The sequence below is a fragment of the Nicotiana sylvestris genome, chromosome 8 (assembly GCF_000393655.2).
Source record: "Nicotiana sylvestris chromosome 8, ASM39365v2, whole genome shotgun sequence".
Classification (NCBI taxonomy): Eukaryota; Viridiplantae; Streptophyta; class Magnoliopsida; order Solanales; family Solanaceae; genus Nicotiana; species Nicotiana sylvestris.
In genome coordinates this window covers 202,149,485-202,154,991 of record NC_091064.1, presented here as the reverse complement: position 1 = coordinate 202,154,991, position 5,507 = coordinate 202,149,485, and the positions used below count along the sequence as shown (strand labels likewise).

Genomic DNA, 5,507 nt, shown 5'->3' with positions numbered 1-5,507 from the left:
TAAATCTATTCTTGTTGTTGGAAGTGTTTTTTCTAAAAGTATTTTTCTCAAAACTATTTTTAGTGAGAAGTAATATGTATTTGTTTAATTAATTTAAAAAATATTTTTGAGCAACAATTAGTGTTTGACTAAGCTTTTAAAAAATACTTCTAAGTATAATTTTTTTCTTTTCAAAATAATATTTCTGAATAGAAGTCACTTTTTCCTCTAAACCTGCTTCTACTTCTACTAAAAATATTTTTCCGAAGAAACCTTGGTCGAACACTTGTTTTTTGAAACAAAAGCACTTTAAAAAAAAATTATTTTTGTCCAAGCTTAGCCAAAATGGCTATTCGTTGTATCTGTAAACGGGCAACTCCCAAAAATAGCCACGCCATTGCTGAGTTGCTCCTCTCCCAGAATATGATGACGTTACACTTAGTTCCAGGTGGCTCCCCGCTAAAGTTATCCAGCTCGCCGCCGTCAATTACTCTGTATCACATTCCTACATCTTTCAATCTGTCTTGTAACAGGTTCTTCATAGTATCATCATGAACTTAATTTCTTAATATCTCCAACTTGGGTTTTTCAATTTTTGTGTTAACTGAACTGATATCTGCTTTTCTGCAGAAAATGTATGATTAAAATGTCGATTCAGTCAACCCCATCAGCGGCTATAAACCCAACAAACAACATTGTTGTGTGTACTCCTCTTTATTAGCTAGCTATTGATTATCACTTTTCGCGATTTTCTTGGATTTGGCTTTTCTGATGAATTAACTTTTCTTTTCTTTTTCATTCAAGCAGTTGGGTTGTGGGATGGTGGCATTGGACTTTTTGGTTACTGTTGATTCTTATCCTAAGCCTGATGATAAGATTCGTAGCACCAGCTTTCTGGTGTAATTGATTTTCTTTAGTACTCTTCTTAAAACTGAGCTCGATTTCTTAAATTTTAGTTATTTTAATGGATATTTGGCTTTGTATAGGTTCAGGGAGGTGGGAACACTGGGAATGCTTTGACCTGTGCAGCTCGTTTGGGTTTAACTCCTAGAATTATATCAAAGGTCTGAACTTTCTGTGCCTTCTTGTTGCTATGTCATTTTTTTTTTCATATTCACATTTAACAAAATCTCTGCCCTTCCAGGGTAGGTTAAGGCTGTCCTAAGGCTGGATACATTTTACCCTCTCCAAACCCAACTTGTGGGAATTCACTGGGTGGTGGTTGTTGTTGTTGTTGTATTCTTATTTAACAAAACTTCAATTTTATGTTATAATTGCGTCTAAGTTGTTAAATGTGTTTTCCTTAGAATATGTTTTCTTCAATGGTGAAATCATTATTCATGTTTGGTTGATCTTAATTGTTGTGTATATTTCTTAGTTGTAACAATTACAGATATCTCAAATGTTATACAGTTTCTCATGTTTCAATCTTATTGTAATCATTGTTGTCAAGGTAAATTTTTTATCATACCAAACGGATCTATTACAGTAGACATATGATGATTGCACCAATAAGACTCAGACATATTATCATTTTAATGTGAGAATTTGAGAAGGTGAAGTTATCCCATAATCTGGAAAGATTGAAGCATTTACTGTTTACATCGAATAGTATGTCGAATAAGAAAATAAACTCACTACTCTGATTCACTCTGCTTCTTTACTATTGCTGCCTCTATTGTTGAAAAGGAGTTGAATATCATTGATTGTCTCCCTGGATACTCTTCTTAATTTCCTATGCTCCCTTCCTCTTCTAACCCCTCCACAATAATGTGAATAGAATTATATACATTCTCACAAACTCTTTTAGTAGGTTGCGGATGATTCCCAAGGAAAGAGAATACTGAATGAACTAAAAGCTGATGGAATTGATACATCTTTTATTGTGGTGAGCTAGCCAAATGCCAAGGTTCTTGTGTGTTTTAGCTTTTACTCTTGTATGTAGCCAGCTGCATCTATTCAATCAATCAAAATTTTAAAGCATCCAATTTGTCTCTAACATCAGATTAAAACATGTTGCTTCAGGCCATTGTGTTGGTTTCAGGTGTCCGAAGGGGGCCATTCAACAATCTCTTATGTCATTGTTGACAGTCAAACGTCAGTACTCTCAGCTTGTGTTTATTGCCATTTTACTGATTGTGCTTTCTCCTGGGTAATGAGACCTATGTTTTATAACTACTAGCTTTGCAAATTCATGTTGTATGCATATTCATCTGATATATTATGTGATTAAAGTGTCTGGATCAGCAACAATATTACCCACACGGAATTCTGTGTTTTTAATATGTTATTTGTTAGTGGACTCAAAAATGTTAGAAAGCGTTTAATCATAAATCTTGTAAGCAGTATGTTCTGTTTACACTAATTCCTCAAGTACAAAGATTGGCCTCTTGGCTACTTGTCTGGTTGAAATTTCTTTATGTCGTATTTCGTAGGAGGAAAAAGGAAGGTCGTTTATAGTTCACTCTCTGAACTGCATGTTAGCCTGTGTCACTTGTTTTGATGAAGCTAATATTTGTTGTATGATATCTCAGGAAAACGCGAACTTCCATCTACACTCCAGGGTATCCGCCAATGGTGTCTGATGATCTACCAGACTCGAGTTTGTTATCTGCATTGGACGGTGTGAAACTTGTCTATACTGATGGAGTACTGCATGAAACTGCTTTAGTTGTGGCCCAAGAGGTAATTTACATTGGTCTTTTTTGTCACTAAATTTGAGCTTCTGCTTGCCAGTAGAATGTATTACAGCCAACTTCTGGTCATATTTCTAGTCTTCTTCTAAGCTCCAATAGACTGAGGGCACTGGGCTTAATTCTGTTTCTAGCTTTTGTTCTTATTGCCTCTGGACTTACTGAATATTTTCAGCCTAATGGAAGAAACTCTATGCCCTTTGATCTCTCGTGCAGGCACATCGAAGGAGTAAACCTATTGTGATTGATGCAGAAAGAAAAATAGAAGGGTTGGATGAGCTTTTAAACATGGCCACCTATCTTGTTTGCTCAACAAGATTTCCTCAGGCAAGCCTTATTTACTCCACTTCGATGTTTCCTTTATTGCACATTTTTCGTTTGGACTTCCATGGATCTACTTCTGATTCTTATCCGCTGACAAGTTTTAGCTTATTGGAAAGGAACTGCGTTGCTCTCTCTCTCTCTCTCTCTCTCCAAAATAATTTTAGCAACTGTTGTATTCTCTGCAAGGACTAAGCTTTATTGATACTGTGAATCATGTTCTTCCCTTCAATTGCAAATAGAATATGTTTTTGCCATTGTTGTACCACGTAATCATGGAGTAAGATTGACTTTGGTACAATTTCTGATCAAAGTGAAATGTCATCCTTTCCTTCCTGGCTTCATTGAAATTTCGAAATCCCTTCCCAGTCTTTTGTAAGTTAACGGGTGAGAACTGATAAAAACTGTTGTTTCCCAGATATGGACCGAGGCTTCTTCTATACCAGGTGCACTTATTTCAATACTTTTGAAGTTGCCAAGTGCCAAATTTGTAATTGGGACATTGGGTGAAGATGGCTGCATAATGCTAGAAAGAGCAGAAACTGGTATGCGAGCATGCTGTTTACTCTTGCCATGAAAATGCTTTGGTATCTTATCTTGGCTAATGAAACATTCTGATAGACGCAGAACACGTGTTTTCTTTCTTAGCCTTGCTTCATAACATTTCATTTGGTATCTTTGCAGGGGATGTCCTGTCTGAAGAAGTTGATATTGATCACTTGTTTGAAAAGATGAAGCAGAGCATAGATACTACCTCAACCATGCCAACATGCAAATCCTCGGTAGTTCACCCTTCAGTTTGTGACATTTTCATGCTCAATGCATAAAGAAAGCTTGATGGTAGTGCACATACAAATGAACTGTACTTTCTAGTTTAGAGTTGTCTACCACCATAAGATTGAAACCGCATGAGCTTTCTCTATGTTAGTCCAGGTTTAGTAAGTGGTTAGAGCTCGGTCTTGTCCTTCATGAGCTTCAAAACTCAGTTGCTTTTATAGATATGCTCCTCTTGTTGGTTTTCTGCATTGTCCATGTAGCCTCCACATGTTCTTGAGTAGTCATGTAATTGTGTTAGCACATTTGAATTTTTATAGTAGACTTATAGATGTTTTGGTGCTTCCAATAAAATTGAAGCTAGTAGTACTTAATATTAGGCTATGACAACTTAGCCCAAGAAATGTTACTCTCCCAGGATGTAGCAAAGCTGCACGCAAAAGGGATTGGAACTGTGAGTGGTAGGCTGCTGGTTGGAACGGCCGAAAAGATCCCATCCTCGGAACTAGTTGATACAACTGGCGCTGGAGACGCATTTGTTGGAGCAGTTCTTTATTGTACGTGAAATTATTCTATTCTCTCTTTATCACATGCTGTGCCACATCCGTTATTTTGCCTTGTTCCATCTGTTTATTCTTAGTAAGCTAGCTTTAAGCGGCTTGATTATGCCCGTTGTGCCTTATAATTGATGCCTAATGAATCTCGTGGTTTTCCTTTAATGAGCTTGTAGCTCTATGTGCCAATTTGCCACCAGAAAAAAATGTTGACATTTGCTGCTCAAGTGGTATGTAGACTTGAGATATACTTATAATTTATATAGTTGGTTATGGTCTTGTAGAGGCAGTAGATATACAAGAAGTTAAATTTTGATTTGTGGGTTGATGCTTGCAGGCAGCTATTGGGTGCAGGGGGTTAGGAGCAAGAGCTGGTCTTCCTCTTCTGAGAGACTCTCGCTTGAAACCCTTTTTAGCGTAGAAGACCAGAGATGTTGCCTTGTTTCTATGTTTGCAGGCAACAGAAGCAATGGCTATGATGACTCGGGCTATTTCTTGGTTTCTTTCTCTGTTTTAATTTTATTTTTTGTGTTTTGGTTTCGGTTTTGACACTACTATTCGACTAGTTTGGTACATATGACCTGAACGATTGGTTTGGACAAAAACTTGGAATTTATGCAGAAAGTTAGGTTGAGGAAACTTTGATCCAAAAAGATTGCAGCCTTAGTTCTGTGGTTTACAAAACAAATGAAAAGAAAAAAAAATTCAATAGCATAATGTTAAATTTTTGTTTTCATTTACGGGTGGGGTTTACTAAGCTTAATTCTTTTTGAGACTGAGGCGTAGTTGTTTTTTGTTTCGGGTACAATTCTAGTTGTTGGTCATCCAATTTGGATCTTGCATCTTATTTATGATTTTGCTGTTTTTGTGGAGATAGTTTATGTTGTGAGATATGTTTAGCCATTTTTTTTTTTTTTTGGCCAAAAAGTTTCTTTTCCAAAGTTAAGATGTGGTTTTTTAAAAGAAAAAAGTACTTATGAGAAAATACACATTGAAATACTTTTTATAAGTTTGGTCAAATACTAATTGCTATTCAAAAGTGTTGTTTAAATTGATTAATCAAACACAAATTGTTTTTCGCCAAAATTACTTTGGAAAAACATACTTTTTTTTTAATTTTAGAAGGTTGGCCAAACAAACTATATAGTAAGCGAAAGGATATTAATTTATGCTCTATAGTTGTTCC

At 36.0% G+C, this 5,507-nt stretch overlaps 1 pseudogene; it reads left to right on the top strand.

The window, feature by feature from the left end:
* Window positions 1-282: 282 nt before the first annotated feature.
* Window positions 283-4,860, top strand: LOC104213265 (uncharacterized; annotated as a pseudogene).
* The last annotated feature ends 647 nt before the right edge of the window (window positions 4,861-5,507 follow it).